This window comes from Adiantum capillus-veneris, chromosome 1 (genome assembly GCF_014529385.1).
Source record: "Adiantum capillus-veneris isolate H3 chromosome 1, ASM1452938v2, whole genome shotgun sequence".
Lineage (NCBI taxonomy): Eukaryota > Viridiplantae > Streptophyta > Polypodiopsida > Polypodiales > Pteridaceae > Adiantum > Adiantum capillus-veneris.
The window spans coordinates 131,802,442-131,820,915 of record NC_140931.1 but is presented as its reverse complement, the minus strand read 5'-3'; positions in this window follow the sequence as shown (position 1 = coordinate 131,820,915).

Genomic DNA, 18,474 nt, shown 5'->3' with positions numbered 1-18,474 from the left:
CTCTCTCTCTCTCTCTCTCTCTCTCTCTCTCTCTTTCCTACACACACACACACACACGATGTAGAGAGAGAGAGAGAGAGGGGTTGGGGGGGGGGGGGGGGGGGGGGGGGGGGGGGGGCATAATACCTGCGCAGCAGGTGGAGGCCAAGATTTGAGCAGAGCGCAGGCGAAAATGGCCCCTGCTGCTCGCGGGTTTCGCTTTTTTCTCCCAATTTTTTTACGTCGCTATACGCATCGATATACGCATGGGAAGTAAAGCCTTTCCACGCGTATATCGACGTACATTGAGACGCGTATATCGACGCCCGTTAATTTCGTCGATATACGCGCATCGATATCTCCATGTTGTGTTGTAGTGAGCTCATCACCACCACTGTGTAAAGCCTTTAAAAACATGCAACGAGTGTAGTCGCTTGGGTGAAATGAGTGTGATATTGTTTGGGAAAGCAAATCGAGCTTCTTCTATTTCATGCACGATGTGTGTCTTACTTGCAGGCCATCATTAGTGATAGAGCGATCATGTGCCTTGCGCAACCTAATCTATCCAAATAACCATCATTTCATGTCCTAATACCATTTTTTGTCCATTTAAAAATAGATAAATATTATGTTTTTTTTCAAAAATTCACAAGAAAATAGAAAAAAGTACCTAAATTTGAATATTTTAGTGTCAAAACAGGGTTCGATAATACGAGCGATATTTGTAGTCGTAATATAAGCAGTAACAACAATAGTAATATGCACGATAATATTTCATTTGTGAAAATATGTCCTCCCACCTCCCTCTCTCTTCTTTGGCCATCCCATTTTGGACTCTCCCTCTCTAGAAAACGGGGTAAAGGGCTACAGTAAATGTTTTGAAAGTTTTCTAGTGACATGATGCAACTAGTTTCCATAGACTTGTTCTCTCTAAGTATACCAATGTGGAAATCTCACATACAAAAGAGGTTCATTAACAATGTTAGTCACCTCTATATTGTGACTAGCTTGTGAATTGCATGGGCATATAAAGCTTTAATTTAGTAATGGGTGCTTTAGATAGGAGATTCTTCACCATCCTCCTCATGAACCCATTCTCATGCTCCATCTTCACCTTTCATCAAAGAGATAGAACATTAGTTAGGAGATGTATAGGATATGCTTCATCCATTTACTCTAGTAGCTTTGCCAAGATTCTTTATTTATACTAGCTCGCATGAACCGCGCTCGCATAAACCGCCTTTGAAGGGTCTTGCTCGCTCTTACCTTGACGCACTTGGTATTAATAAGATGTGGATTTGTCATTACTCACAAAAAAAATCATGTCTCATTATTTCATGTTCATCCATTCCACTTCTTTTGTAATGTAAAAATTCTTTAAATGCAAACATAAATGTTGGAGTGAAGCTGTGCATGCATGCTTTGCAGCCATGAGGGGCCTCACTCCTGTCTTTTTAATATAGGACTCGTGCTGCCTCCGACGATAGTGATGCCGATACAAAGCCATGAACAATATATGTTTAAACCAAATTTAGGGTCATAGCCCTTTCTCTATTGCTTTCTCTTGGGATTGTCCATAAAAAGGTTGTTAAGTATGGAGCCTGATTTACCCTTGTAATTTTCAGTGGTTAAAGCGCACATTTGTAAGGCCCCCATTATGAGGAGAAGACATCGTGCATGAAGGTACATCACTCACCGAAAACCAAAATTTTCACAGTCAAAAACCAGGGGCAACTTTAGGGGCCTCGGGGGCGGAAGCCCCTTGAGACTTTTTTTTCCCTCGCCGGAATATTATGGCCGGATGGCGGCCGGAAAGTGGTCAGAAAACAACCGTCGGTTGGCCAGTGGCCGCTAGTCAATGGCCGGTGGCCGGTGGTTGGAAGTCAATGGCCGGTGGCCGGTGGCCGAATTCAAAAACGGACTTGTCTTCTCAAGGGCGGCCACACATGGGCAGATTGAAGGGTCCGATTTGGACTTATCTACACAAGGGCGGCTACACATGGCTGCCTCTCATGAGAGAGGGCAACCCTTTTGGCCTATAAAAGGAGGCCATTTCTACACACATTTCATAGTGTGAAGTTGATGCAAGCGAGAGCTCCATTAAGCTACTTCTTGTTTTGAAGTACTAAAGCCATTGAGTGGCTGCTTTCCCGTGGACGTAGCCCACATTGGGTGAACCACGTATATCGTGTGTACTCTCTCTCTCTCTCTCTCTCTCTCTCTACTCTATAATCTCATGTATGTAAATCTGTCTCTCTCCATTAAGTAATCTACTCAATTATCTATTTAGCTACGTCTTATTTCCTAACAACTGGTATCAGAGGAAGGTTTGCTCGTAGATAAAATATCTCAAGGAAAGGATTCCTTGAATTGAGTGGGAGTTATGGCAGAGGAAGGGAAGCTCAAGATTGAGAAGTTCAACGGCAAAAACTACCAACATTGGAAGAGGCAGATTGAAGACTATCTCTACCAGAAGGACCTCTATTTGCCACTAGGCGGTCTTGCGAAGAAGCCCGCAACAATGGCAGATGAAGCATGGATTGTCCTTGATCGAAAGGCACTAGGAACAATCCGGTTAAGCTTGGCGTCAACGGTGGCTTTCAATGTTTCGGAGATGAAGACCACGGAGGACTTGATGAAGTCACTCGACGACTTCTACGAGAAACCATCGGCATCCAATAAGGTATTTCTTATGAAGCGCTTGTTCAATCTAAAGATGGCAGAGAATGGTTCAGTTGCACAACACCTAAATGACTTTAACACAAACATAAGTCAACTTCGATCGGTGAAAATCAATTTCGATGACGAAGTGCGAGCTCTCCTTATACTATCATCTCTACCAGATAGTTGGGACAGCCTTGTGATGGCTGTAAGTAATTCTATTTCTGGCACAAATACTCTTAAGTTTTATGATGTTGTGGGTGTTCTCCTAAGCGAGGAAATACGAAGGAGAAGCACAGGAGAATCATCAAGTGCTGCACTGTCAGTGGAAACAAGAGGAAGGCCTAAGGAGAGGTTCAAAAACCAAAAGGGTCGTGATCGCTCAAGACGGAGCAAGTCATGCATAAAGTCAGTTCTTGAATGTTGGAACTGCGGCAAGAAGGGCCACGTCAAGAAGGATTGCTGGTCCAAGGAGAAGAAGGGGACTGAGTCTCAAGACAACAATCCAACATCGGAGGCCAATGTGGCAGGTAAAGTAGAGCAAGATGCTCTAATTCTCTCATTAGACAATGTGTCTAATTCCTGGATAGTAGATTCCGGGGCTTCATTCCATGCGACACCACACAGGCAACATTTCCAAGATTACACCAAAGGTAATTTTGGGTATGTATACTTGGGAGATGATGAAGCTTGTGAGATTGTCGGCAAAGATACAGTTTCTATCAAAACTACTAATGGAAATGAATGGAAGCTTAAAGATTTTAGGCATGCTCCTTCTCTTTGGAAAAATTTGATCTCTACAGGACAATTGGATGATGAAGGTCACAACATTGCATTCGGAAACAAACGGTGAAAGATCTCAAAGGGATCTTTGGTGGTTGCCAAGGGAGAAAAGGTCGGTACACTTTACTTGTGTACTATCAGCATACAGCCTTCAGCTTGTGCAGCAACTATAGAAGTTGACAGTGCAGTGTGGCACTACCGGCTTGGGCATATGAGTGCCAAAGGAATGCAAATCCTTCAAATGAAGAAGCTTCTACCAGGTTTGAAAGAAGTGGACTTAGAGTTCTGTGAAGATTGTGTTTATGGTAAACAAAAGAGGCTAAAATTTCAAAAATCAGGAAATGAAAGAAAAAATAAAAAACTTGAGTTGGTTGATTCTAATGTTTGGGGTCGTGCAAGTACACCATCACTTGGTGGCTCATTGTACTATGTAACATTCATAGACGATGCGACTAGAAAACCATGGGTTTATGTCATGAAGAATAAGTCCGATGTGTTTTCCATATTTCAAAGGTGGAAAGCCTTTGTGGAGAATGAAACAGGTACCAAGGTTAAATGCCTTAGATCCGACAATGGAGGTAAATATTGCAGCCAAGCTTTTGAAAGCTTTTGTGCTAGCAATGGCATTCGGAGGCAAAGGACAACCCCAAGGACACCTCAACAAAATGGGATTTTGAAAAGGATGAGCAGGACAATCATGGAGCGAGCACGAAGCATGCGGCTACGTGCAGGCCTACCGCTTGAGCTTTGGGCGGAAGCTGTAAGTACGTCTGTGTACTTAATCAATCGGTCACCCTCAACGGCATTGGATGGGGGAGTTCCAGAAGAGGCATGGACAGGTAAACCGGTGAATTATGCATTTCTCAAAGTGTTTGGGTGTGAGGCTTTCATGCACATAGATAGAAGCCTAAGATCAAAGCTAGATGCAAAGTCCAAAAAGTGCTTCTTCATTGGCTATGGAGAAGGTGACTTTGGGTATCGCCTATGGAATCCTGAAGATGGTAAAATCTTAAGGAGTAGGGATGTAATTTTTAACGAACAAAATATGTACAAAGATTACTTGGAAAGAAAACAAACAAAAGAAACAGGTGACGAGTACATGGAGCTTGAGGATGGTGAAGACTCAAGGACTACAAACGGTGACAATGTGCAACAACGTCAACCAAATGAGGAGCCTCAACCTATTCCCCGAAGATCTACAAGAGCAAGTAGACCTACAGAAAGGTTTGTTCCTTCCTTCAACCATCTCTTGATCTCAGATTCTGGAGAGCCGGAATCATATGAAGAAGCTATGCAACATGAATCCAAAGAATAATGGACAAAGAGCATGCAAGTGGAGATGGACTCACTACATTGCAACCAAACGTGGGAGTTGGTTGAGTTGCCTAAAGGTAAGCGGGCACTTCAGAACAAATGGGTGTACAAGGTGAAGGAAGAAGAAGGTGGGAAGAAAAGGTACAAGTCTAGGCTTGTGGTAAAAGGTTTTTCTCAAAATAAAGGTATTGACTTCAATGAAATATTTTCTCCTATTGTAAAAATGAACTCAATTAGGCTTGTCTTAAGCCTTGTGGCTGCTCATGATCTAAATCTCGAGCAAATGGATGTAAATACGGCATTTCCTCACGGTGACTTAGAGGAGGAAATCTACATGCTTCAACCAAAGGGGTATGAAGTAAAAGGTAAGGAGAAAATGGTTTGCAGATTAAAAAAGAGCTTGTATGGTTTAAATCAAGCATCAAGACAATGGTACTTGAAGTTTGATCGATGGATGTTGGATCATGGATTCACAAGATGCAACTCGGATCACTGTGTCTACACGAAGAATTTGGGAGATGGGAAATTCATCATCCTAATGTTGTATGATGATGGCATGTTGATTGCAAGTGCTAACATGTAGGACATCAAAGACCTAAAAGAGGAGTTGTCTAAATCTTTTTCAATGAAAGATTTAGGTGTTGCAAAGAGGATGCTTGGTATGAAAATATCAAGGGACGGGACGAAGAAGACAATAAAGCTGTCTCAAGCAGATTACATCAAGAAGGTACTAGAAAGGTTTGCAATGCAAAATGCAAAACCAGTTTCTACACCTTTGGCTGGTCATTTTAAACTAACGAAGGATATGTGTCCAAAGACACAAGAGGAGATAGCCTATATGTCTAAAGTTCCATATGCTGCAGCGGTAGGTTCTCTAATGTATGCTATGGTATGGACAAGGCCAGACATTGCACATGTAGTGGGAGTTGTGAGTAGGTTCATGGACAACCCAGTTAAAGAGCAATTGCAAGCTGTGAAGTGGATACTTAGGTATCTAAAAGGGACAACAACGTCAAATGCTTTATGTTTTGGAGGAACTGATATTTTTCTAGAAGGGTATGCTGATGCAGATATGGCAGGTGACAAAGATACTCGAAGGAGCACTACTGGCTATGTGTTCACGGTTGGAGGCACAGCAGTAAGCTGGGCTTCAAAGCTGCAAAAAGTGGTTTCACTTTCTACCACGGAAGCAGAGTATGTAGCAATGACGAAGGCAAGCAAAGAAATTCTGTGGCTTCACAGATTCTTAGAAGAGCTTGGATTCAAACAAGACAATTGTGTCTTGTACAGTGATAGCCAAAGCGCTATCCATCTTGCGAAGAACTCAGCCTTTCATTTAAGGACAAAGCACATTGAGGTGAGATATCACTTCATACGCACTCTTTTGGAAGAGGGACAGCTAAAGCTAGGAAAGGTGCATACAAGTGAAAATCCTGCAGACATGTTTACAAAGGTGGTCAACAAGGAGAAGTTGAGCTTTTGCTCATCTTAAATCGGCATTCAACAATAAGAAGCCAGAATGGAAAGCAGTCACAGGTTTGGTTTGGAGATCAGTCTCCAAGTGGGAGATTGTTAAGTATGGAGCCTGATTTACCCTTGTAATTTTTTGTGGTTAAAGCGCACATTTGTAAGGCCCCCATTATGAGGAGAAGCCATCGTGTGTGAAGCTATATCACTCACCGGAAACCAAAATATTCACAGTAAAAAAATTTTCTCTCGCCGGAATATTATGGCCGGACGACGGCCGGAAAGTGGTCGAAAAACAACCGTCGGTTGGCCGGTGGCCGGTGGCCGAATTCAAAAATGGACTTGTCTTCTCAAGGGTGGCCACACATGGGCAGATTGAAGGGTCCGATTTGGACTTATCTACACAAGGGCGGCTACACATGGCTGCCTCTCATGAGAGAGGGCAGCCCTTTTGGCCTATAAAAGGAGGCCATTTTTACACACATTTCATAGTGTGAAGTTGATGCAACATGGTGAGTGTGAGGTGGTGAGAGTGAAGCAAGGCGGGAGCTCCATTAAGGGTATAATCCCTTTGTAAACTACTTCTTGTTTTGAAGTATTAAAGCCATTGAGTGGCTTCTTTCCCGTGGATGTAGCCCACATTGGGTGAACCACGTATATCGTGTGTACTCTCTCTCTCTCTCTCTCTCTCTCTCTCTCTCTCTCTCTCTCTCTCTCTCTCTCTCTCTACTCTATAATCTCGTGTATGTAAATCTGTCTCTCTCCATTAAGTAATCTACTCAATTATCTATTTAGCTACGTCTTATTTTCTAACAAAGGTATTGTTTGATTTTGGAATTTTTTGATCACGTTCTATATTAACTCACTAATACGGTTTAGAAGTTTTGTGACATCTTTTAAGCTATATCTTAAAAAGAGTTATGGACAATTGAACCCATGTGCAATGCCATGCTCCATGCTTTTTCATGAGAAAAATTGGGAATTGGACTAATAAACCCTATGATATAGCTCCAACTTGGTGTAAGTGCCGATTGTCTGACTGGCTGCTTAATGATTATTTTCACTGGAAAAATTAATTAACTTTTTTCAAAGGAGTATTGAACAGGCAAGGTAATGATAAGAATGAATATTGGAATTTGGTAGTCAAACAAAACTTTTACAACATTTTTATTTTAGTTGTTGAAGGGAGCCAATAAAATTTTATGAATGGCAACGTTTGAGACAAGTGTAGAAGACCTCATAGTTTTGAATTTAGTCCAATAAGGTAGCTCTCCAATGTGCGTGTGTGTGAGTGTTTAAGAATGATTTATCTAACAATAGTTTGTGAAATCAAACTATTGAACCATACAAGGGGACTAGAGACCATCCAAAGTGTAAATAACAAAAGCTTTTGTATACATTAGATAACAAGTAGATAAAGTTAAAACTACAATTGACATTTAGATTTGATACTGACATATAGTGTATTACATGTTATTTTCAAATAATCATATACAAGGGTTATCAATCAGTAATAAAAATAACCGAACAATGGATGATCTTCTGTCATTGCTGCAATTGTCATTGTAATCCCAAGGAAAGAATCTTTTACTTGTCACCATCCAAGAAACACAAGCCCATCAAAACTAGCAATACTTGGGAAGATAGGTGTCAACGACTCCCTCCCCTTGTTATCAATGTCAAAAATTACAACAAAAACTAACAACATAACATAGATCAAATTTTATGTTTAGAGAATGAGCCAATTATTTACGATAATGTTTACATCATTTAATTTTTTAAAAAATCGAATAAGATCTCCTTTGTAAATTGGATCTATTCTCAAAAGTCCAATCTAATGTCATCTCATCCGAGACCCCCACATGAGGTTCAAGGCTCTAGAAACCAATCCAAAACTAAAATATTCAAAAGTAAAAGTTGTAAATGTGTTACTTCAAGTCAAAAACCATCAAACCTCAAGTCAAAATGCTGAGGTTAACAATTATGCATAGTAATTGCAATCAATCAACATGTTTTTCAAGTATACGGTGAGGTTTAATACTGAGTATACAAGATCCAAGAAACGGTTATGCCCAAATTCGTGTATCTGTCAAATTTTCAAAAACTTGCCAGAAAATGAATCATATTTTGGTTGTTTTTGTAAGATTGTGTATTCCTAACACTTTTTTCAAAAACTTCACCAGCATTTCGTTGTATTTCGCGTTGGAATTAGGGTTGCAAAGAAACACACACAGGTTGGAGAAGACAAAGGAAGCTCAAGGCACACAATAGAGTGTATTACTTAGTGAGCCCTAGAGTGATGGGCGTATATACAATGCACGGGGGACAAAACCTCCTAAAGAGGGAAAAAATGCCTCGGCGGTCCTAGTGTGTTCACACACATCACTACCACATGTATATGGTAACAAATCCCCCCTGGAGTGATGCGGTGAACGAGAGCTGGCACATGAGTAAAGGGAAGTGCCATGCCCTGAGGACAGGATCACTCCACAAAGGGGAGTAAGCTTAAAGCTTTGCGGAAAGCTTCAAGCTTCTCACGAGACAATGCCTTTGTGAAAAGATCTGCAAGGTTGTCCTGTGTTGGCACATAAGCCAAGCTGATCTCTCCTGCTGAGAGCCTCTCCTTGACATAGTGGTAATGCACCTCAATGTGATTTGTGCACGCATGAAAAACTGGGTTCCTCGCAACTGCCAATGCGCTCTGACTGTCAGTGTAGATAGTGTTGGCAGTGTCCTATCCAACACCCAAATCAGCCATAAGGCGTCTGAGCCATACACACTTAACCATAGCTGTGAAGACTGCCCTGTACTCAACCTCACAACTCGAAGTGGCCATAGTAGGTTGCTTCTTGATCAACCATGATATACATGAACTGCCAAGCATGAAACAAAAACCACTTGTGGACACTCACGTGTCAAAACAACCAGCCCAATCTGAGTCTGAAAAAGCATGTAAGTCTGGCGGCAATGATCCCCCCTTGGGATAAAACAAGCCAAAATTTAAAGTGCCACTAAGGTAGCGGAAAATCCTCTTGACAGCTTGCCAATGCTTAGACCCTGGGCTATGCATAAATCTGCTGACCTGTGAGACTGCAAACTGAATATCTGGCCTCGTGTTACATACATAAATGAGGCAGACAATAGCAGTTTGGTAAAGAGTGACATCAGTAGGATCACCAGCATCATGTAGACTCAATTTCAAACCTGTTTCCATGGGAGTGGCAATAGGTTTGCAATCCTCAATTCCCAACTTAGTAATGTATCTATGTAACTTTTCTGACACAAGGCAATACCACCATCACACTGCTTAAACTGTATACCCAAGTAATGATGCAACAATCCCAAATCTTTCATCTTGAAAGTAGCATTCAAATCAGCCTTAAATTCAGCAATATGTCTCTCATTTGGTCCAGTGATCAGCAAATCATCAACATAAAGAACCACAATGAGAAATACATCATCCTTACGCTTTACATACAATGTGCTTTCTGTTGGACTGTTACGAAAGCCTCGTTTAACCAAATGAGTGTCAGCTTTCTCATACCAAGCACGAGGAGATTGCTTCAACCCATACAAAGCCTTCTTACATCTGCACACTTTGTCCTCTTGTCCTTTTATGACAAAACCGCGAGGCTGCGTTACATAAACTTCCTCAAATATGTCACCATTCAAGAAAGCAGTAACAATGTCTGATTGATGTACATCCCAACCAAAATGAGCTGCCAATGCACATAGAAAACGCACAGTAGTCATACGACAAGTGGGAGCAAAAGTCTCTTCATAATCTATGCCTTTTTGCTGTGCATAACCCTTTGCAACAAGTCGAGCCTTATGGCGATCAATCTCACCATCCGGTTTGCGTTTCAACTTGTAAACCCACTTCATACCACTGGCCTTTTTGCCAGGAGGCAAATCACATAAAGTCCATGTGTCATTTTCTATAAGTGCATCATATTCTGATTGCATGGCAGCCATCCAATTTTTTGAATTCTCTGCTTCATCAAAAGACAGAGGCTCCTCAACATCATGTAAGCTAGACACATCCAAAGCATAACAATCTGATGCATAAGATGCATGGCGAGAGCCTGAACGAGTACGACTAGACAAAGGTGCATCCAATTTACTGTCACGCAAATTGTGCACCAGCCATTTTGGCATACCTCTAGCCTGCTCATTTTCACTTCTTTCCTTATCAAGTACATCATGTACATCTGCATCAGTAATAGGCTGATCTAAAACATTTTCAGAAACCCCCATAGGCTGTACATTTGCCTCATTGGAACTTACATTCGTATTTCCACGACTGAAAAGAGGCAACAAAGTGTCATAAATGTCCTGTGAGCTTACATTACTGTCTCTAGTACATGACAGCAAGGGTTGAACAGAATCTTCCACAAACACTACATCCCGTAAAACCAGAATACGTTTTGTTTGCGGATGATACAACCTGTAACCTTTGCTTTCAGCACTATAACCAACAAGAATACATTTGACAGCCTTATCATCCAATTTTCTGCGCTGCACTTGTGGCACCAAAGCATATGCCAAACAACCAAAAACACGCATGTGCTCAATAGAAGGCTTTCTATCATGCCATGCTTCATATGGAGTAATAGACTACAAAGCTTTCGTAGGACACCTGTTAAGTACATAAGTGGCACACATGATGGTCTCAAGCCAAAAAGAATGCGGTAAAGCTTGACTTTTGACCATACATCGTGCCATTTCCATCAGTGACCTGTTTTTCCTCTCAGCAACACCATTTTGTTGAGGTGTATAAGGCACTGTACATTGGTGTTTTATCCCACGACTAGCCAGAAATGCATTAAATTCATGAGACATATACTCCCCCCCTCGATCGGAACGGAGGGTGCCCATAGTACATTTCGAGACATTTTCAACCATAGCCAGAAATTGTTTGAAGCACATAAAACCTTTGGACTTCTCTTTAAGCGTAAATACCCATGCATGCCTGGAGTAATCGTCAATGAAAGTCACGAAGTACAGGTAATTTCCCAAGGACGGAGTTTGCATGGGCCCACAAACATCACTATGCACAAGCTGCAACCTGCATGTGGCCCGAACTGAACCATCCTTTGGAAATTTAGAATGCTGCATCTTACCAAAAATACAGCCTTCACAAACATGTTTGGCAGGTGCTTCAAGAGGCGGCAATGAAGCAACCATATCAGATTTCTGCAAACGCAGCAAACTGGCAAAATTCAGATGACCAAAACGTGCATGCCAAAGTTTTGCATCTGAAATAGCCCTTGAATCTGCAACAACATTTGCAAAATTTTGTCCACACTTGTCATACAAAGTGAGCTTATACAACCCATGGCACAAAAGGCCAGATGCAACAATTTCATCACCAAAACTGAGATCATGAACTGTACATCTGTCATCCACAAATTTGACTACAAGTCCAAGTCTAGCAAGTGTGGATACAGACAAGAGATTCTTCTTGATCCCAGGTACATAAAGTGCATCAAGAAGTGTGAAGGAACTACCATTAGCAGTAGTGAGCACAATCTTTCCAACTCCCTGAACTGGATCAGAGGCGTTGTTGGCACAAGTGACTGAATTCCCATGAGGGACAGACTCGAGAGAGGTAAACAATTCACAATGTGAGGTAATGTGCTTTGTAGCTCCACTGTCGAAATACCGCACATGTTAATCTGCAGCAACTGACAAGCATGCATCATGGATAGCAGGATTGTAAGTGCACTCTGTGCTAAAAGCCCATTCTGCATCAACATCAGCAACACAATCTCCTTTCACAGAAGACTCAACAATGGCTGCATTTGTAGTGGAACCAGCATTTGCAGTGGAACCACCCTCTTTCTTCTTAGCCTCTTTGGCCTTCAACTTAGGAAAGGACTTGATCAAGTGATCACTGGCTTTACAATAATGGCAGCGCATCTTCTTTTTGCCCTTATCACCAGAATTGCCAGACGAATTACTGCCAGCAGAAGCATTAGGAACAGAATTTTTGCCACTCGCAGCAGCAGAACCATAAGAAGTGGCTGCATTACTGCTACCACCCTTTCTTTGAGAAGTAATAAAAGCCTCTTCAACTGCACGCTGCCTAGTCCTGTTTTTTCTAGAAAGTGACTCTTGCAACAACAATGTGCATAATGCATCAAACTTGACAACTTCAGGATTTCCTTGGGTCATCAGTCTCCAAGTACTAACAAAAGTCTGGTAGGAATCTGGTAAGGCATCAAGAACAGTCTGCACAAGGGAACTGTCTGAAATGACTTCACTTGCAGAAATAAGCTGCTCATTGATATCCTTGACACTAGCAAGGAAAGTGTCCATATCATCTTCCTCATGCATAATCTTCGACTCCAGCTCTTTACGCAGCAAAGCAATTTTAGCCTCATTGCGTCTTGCATAAAGACCTGCTAGAATATCCCATGCCTGTTTTGCAGATTTTGTTGAACGGATGTGAGGAATAATGGTGCGCTTCACAAACAACGCAATCAATGCATTAGCCTGCGCATCCTTAACATCCCAACGAGCTTGTTCTGCCGTAGGCAAAACAACTCTAACAGCTGCAATCCTTGTAGCAAGACCTGCAACATCCTCAACATCGCCTACATCCTTAGAACAAGGACGTACATCAATGCCTTGAACAATGTTCCAGACACCCTTTGACACAAGAACATGTTGCTTCATATAAGCCCACATAGGGTAGTTGTCCCCATCCAACCTGTCCTCAACAGTAAACATCTTGAACACATCTGTGTTGTTGTTGTCAGCCATGGTAAATGTTGCACCTGATGTGAAAACTGCCCGAAAATATTTGTCGACCTGCGAACGCTCGCCAAAGCTCACTGAAATCGGAGAAAGTGAGCAGGCGTGTGCTGGAGCAGCTAGCGACTAAGCCCGAGAGGACGTGACCTGCTCTGATACCAATTGTTGGAATTAGGGTTGCAGAGAAACACACACAGCTTGGAGAAGACGAAGGAAGGTCAAGGCACACAGTAGAGAGTGTATTACTTAGTGTGCAATGGAAAGATAGATAGCCCTAGAGTGATGGGCGTATATACAATGCACAGGAGAAAAAACCTCCTAAAGAGGGAAAAATTGCCCCGGCGGTCCTAGTGTGTTCACGCACATCACTACCACATGTATATGGTAACATTTCGGGCATATAGTCAAAAAAACTTGTAATAACTGCCATCTCTTTGGAGATCCCCACTTGAGGTATAAGGCACAAAATAACATGTACATATGTCTAAACACTTTTATACAATTGAGTTATTCAAGCCATGTATTCCAAGCAAAGCTGTAGCCAAAAAATCCTTCTAAGAAAATTTTCAAGTAGAGGAAACTGATAGCTCTATCCAATATCAATTACATCAATGATTGAATGTAGATCCAAATGAGTAACTTAAAAAAAAACCAGTTTTCATTAACTTTTAGCTAAGCACGAATTATGCCAGCAAATTGCTTGTGTTTCTGATTGTTTTCTTTTTTAAAATCGTAAACCATCATCAAATTGCATTATAGGATCCAAAAAGTGCATCAAAAAGTACAAATAAGTAAACCTTCTCATAATCGTGTACCATTTACGGCTTAGAGGGAATACACATCAGTATTAGGAATATGGCTCATTAGTCAAAACAAAGTTATTCAACTACTATACATCTAATGAGCCTGCAAGCACTGCAAATCTGCAGAGCTTCTAAGTCATGTTTCTCATCCTCAGAGTAAGTGCAAGGGCACCTACCTAGCTATTATGTTGATGTTGGTAGCATAGCCAAGTGAAATGTTTGGTGGATTTCTATCATCATTCAATTTGTTGGTACGGTCCATGCCAAGCATGATATGTGGCTATTGGTTGCAGCCTCATGTTATTTTCTAGATTTGCTTCCGTTGTAGCATAGTGAAGGGAGACTGCATGTACAAATAGGAGGGTCATCTCGGCACTCCTCCCCATGGAAGATCCTCAGTAATCAAACTTCCAACCCTGTCCTTGTGGTTGTGCGTGTGTGTGTGTGTGTATAGTATGCATCATGCATAAAGAAGCTTAGTATGTAAAAGACCCTCTTGTAGCACTACCTATGCGTCAAAGAGGAAAGGCAATGTGTGTCTGCATGCGCAATAGTATGTGTGTGTGTGTAGGTTTGTGTAAGAGAGAGCGAGATCTATCTGTACATGAAGGCGAAGGGAGGGAGGAGGGTCAATACATACCCTGAGAAGTGTGTGTGTCAAGGCAAGTTCATGCCATCTTCAAGGATGTGTCCCGAAATTTTTTTCTAGATAAGAATGTGTGTGTGATCCCTACAGTCTGACAATGTGCCAAGGGTAGGGTCTACATGGTGGGAAGCTAATCCTTGTCAAGGATGCTCATAATAAAAATATAGGATAGGGATTTCGAACAAGAATATGAAATGAGACAGAAAGCTCTCATTTACTAAGGGTAAAAACAAATTGTCGTGTTTAAATTTGTGTGTGTGTGTGTGTGTGTGTGTGTGTGTGTGTGTGTGTGTGTAGGAAAAGTGTGTCTCAACTTACATTTGTGATGTTTTGAAATAAAAAATTCTGGTTGAGAGTAAAATGAAAAGAAAATAGAGATAATGGAAAGTTGTGAGACCAACACAACATGGGACGACCCAGCTACATGCCATGCTCTATGACTTTGTTTGCATGCATCAATTGTTGAGTGCATCAAAGACTTTTAAAAGCTGGCCTTGCATTGAATAGGATGTATATATAGTCAAAGCTTGCTGGACACAATGGAAAATTCAGCCTTCCGCACACTTGTTGTCCCTAATGACATAGGGGGGATCAAAGGTCTGCAATAGGAGTAGCTTGAGCATGAGGCCAAAGTTGAAAGAAGAAGAACATAGAAAGAGTGAGGTGATGGTAGACAAGATGTGAATGTGATAATGGACATGATGGGTGAAGTTGCAAAAGATAGGATGATGGAAAGCGCAGTAGGCATGATCAACACGATAATGGTCATTGCGGTAGACATGCATGATTCACACGAGAGAATGTAGGAAAGACTAAGAGGCCATGATAGAGGAATTTGACACCTCTAGTATGAATCAACCTTAAATAGCTGGTCGCATAGGTCTCTCTAGGGTTAGCTATCACAAAGGAGGATGAAAATGGCTCTATCACTGCTTTCTCAAGGAGGGTTTTTGGAGTTATGCAATCCAAGGATATAAGAAGGTTGAGGACTCAACCCAAGAACTCCTCTTGGAACTCTATAGCCATTGATCTATGAGGAAGAATTATACCTCATAAGCCAGGTGCATCCAAGCATAAAACGTTTACGTACTTCTAATTCATCACCACATGACTGGCGTGAATATGGATATAGTTGTTAAGATTGATACCGTAATAGCACCCAACAGGCAAGTCGATGCCACAGCGGGGGACCATGGAAGAGACCCACGAGTGCCATGATATTTGTTGCTTGGACTCCCTCCTTGTTGCTCCTTGGATGCTAGCTTGGGCTGTTCATAGTTCATCTCCGCTGGCTATGGTTCAACTCTAGACCGGCTAATCAGTTCGAGGTTCTGGCATTCTCCAGCTTCCAATTTTTCAGTTACTTGCTTAGAGTCAAAGAATAAGGGAGGATATTGGTGCGGCGTGCCTTGAGGCACAGACTTGAGAGAAGAGAAAATGCGGGTATGTTTTAGAGCACATGATGGGAGGTTAAAGAGAAAGAGCATATTGGAAGGGACGTGGGAGGAGTAAAGAGTAGGGCTAGGAAAGAGCTATAAGTTCAAGTTTCTCTATTTTCAGGTCAAGTGGTGAACGTCAAGGACATGTACTTAGCATTCACAGGTCTAATTAAGCACTAATGGCCGCAACTCATGGCACATCGGTCGGGCATGCACTTATATATTGCAGAGACGGTTACACACAGATAGCCTGCTCACATGCAGGCTGCCGATCGTTCACAACTCAGGGACTCTCCACCAGTCGCTACGACCCTGTTTGCGCACATGCATAGGCGGTAGCAGTTTCACCGGACGCCACTGGCCGCCATCCTGCGCACATGCCAAAGGATTGGCCTGGAACCGGTGTCAACCTTGGCGGGTTATGCAATGCTTGTCTCCCTTGGTGGATTCTGCAGTGCTTGGAGTGGCTCTAGCAGCTACAGAAACCATGGCGAGGCAGTCTACGTAAGGATCTGCAGAGCTTAGGAGGTCGCACAGGCAGGTATCACTAATAATAGCTCGCCACCGCTTGAGCGCCATTGCAAACGGCTAGGGGAAGGGCAATACTTTCCGACTACTGCGGCATAAAACCATTCGAAGGGCGATACGCTAACCTCCAAATTTCTGGTGGGGCAGCATGAAATCTTAACCGACCGGCGAGCAAATATGGGTGCATGGCGCACCCTAAGAGGTGCATATGGACAAATACAACCGCTCGTTGTTTCATTCATGAGATCCTCTTTAAATAGAGGCGTGAGTCGAGAATACAAAGGTTGTTAAAGCCTTTTGGCTTATTATTATAACGTGGCCCATCTTGGTGGCTGGCTGTAGCTCGCGATGAGGTTGGTGTCTACTTGCAACTAGAGAGGCAGATTGCAGGAGCACCGAGAGAATATCTCTCTTTTTAATCTATTCATCTCCATATATAAACTCGGTCACAACCTTGCTTACGTTCCTTCAAGCTTCAATGCCATTTTCACTTCCCTCCAAGCATGTACTATGTAGGCTGAGCCAATTTTGCAGGCGTTAATTCAAGCTCAGGGATTCTCAGCTCTGCAATATAGATATCGGTCTCTGCGTCCTAGGTGGCGTCCACGCTGGCTTGGAGCTATGACCTGGACTACTCAATTTTTTCGAAAGCCCATTGAATAAAAAGTAGCCGAGCGGCCCCATCGAGTTCGAAGGGGAAAAGTGGCGGCACTTACCATTGAACACAAGGACCTGAGCATTTTGCGATGCTGACTCGCAAGTCGTCGTACTGCCGCATCCTAGTTCATTGCAACACATTGCAACAGGGTGAACTGTGGAGTCTAAAGGGTGCTCCTCCTAGACCCTCTCTCTCTCTCTCTCTCTCTCTCTCTCTCTCTCTCTCTCTGCCATCATGCCTCCTAGCCATACAGAAGAATGGTTGCCATGGAAAGAAGCCACGTTGGGCCATCAAGGAGAACTCCAAGGCACAGCTTAGCCACTTTGAAGAAAGCTCTCACGAAATGGAAACTCCGATAGCCGATGCGAATGAGCAAAGCACGTATCCGAATTGCGAAGAACCCATTGTGGTTACGTCAATCGATATCGGGACGGACAATGCTCGACGAGCAAGGGGCAAAGATCGGAGCGTGAGCAATCAAGCATGAATTTGAGGGAAAATTCCAAGTTTGTCGCACGGCTTCGGGGCGACTTCGGATCCACTCGAGGCGGCATGGCTTTGAGGGAAAATTCCAAGTGTGCCGCACAGCTTCGGGGCGAATTCGGATCCACTTGAGGTGGTATGTCTTGGGGGCAAATTCCAAGTTCGTAGGGAGAACGACGAGGTCGGTAATTTACTTCCTGTTCTTTATGCGGGCACTCTTACATCAATTGAGAGTTAAGCGTGTGTGAGGAGTACGGTAGGAAATTCACGTATCAACATGTGTGTGTGTGTGTGTTGAAATTGGGTATGTGTGGGATTGTAGGACAGAAAAGAAAGGGGATTTTCGAAGGGCTATGCGAGAGAAAAAGGGGATTTTCAAAGGGGTGTCGTGCAACTAGCCGATAGGGTTTGTTTGTGTGTGTGTGTGTGTGTGTGTGTGTGTGTGTGTGAGAGAGAGAGAGAGAGAGAGACGGAGAGGATGCTAAAAGTGCAATTGGCCCAAGTTTTGGTCCTAATTTGAAGCAGTCACATAAAATTTGTCAAGATGGTTTTGAATTTGCTTGCCATTGGAGCTTTGAGGTGATTGAATTGTGCTAATGTTTTATGGAAGTAGAAACAAACACCTTAATGCTTAGATGATGTTATGATTATTTTACTCTGACTCTTGTGTTGCAAACATAGTTTTATGCTTTTTTGTAATAGCTTGAAAGAAGACTTGGTTATCAATGGTGAGAATGTTGTGGTATTGACTTTCTTATTGCGATTAAGGGGCCGTGCATTGGTATGGGGTTGATTTCACGGTTTCAACTTTTTGTGTGGTATAAAACAAGCATCATGCTCATGGAGTTTTAATAAGTGCTCATGCATGCTTACACATTATGTAAACCATACATTGCTCAATAGATTTGCAATAAGTGAAGGATGTGTTTTATTGCGTTCATGCAGTACAAGGAA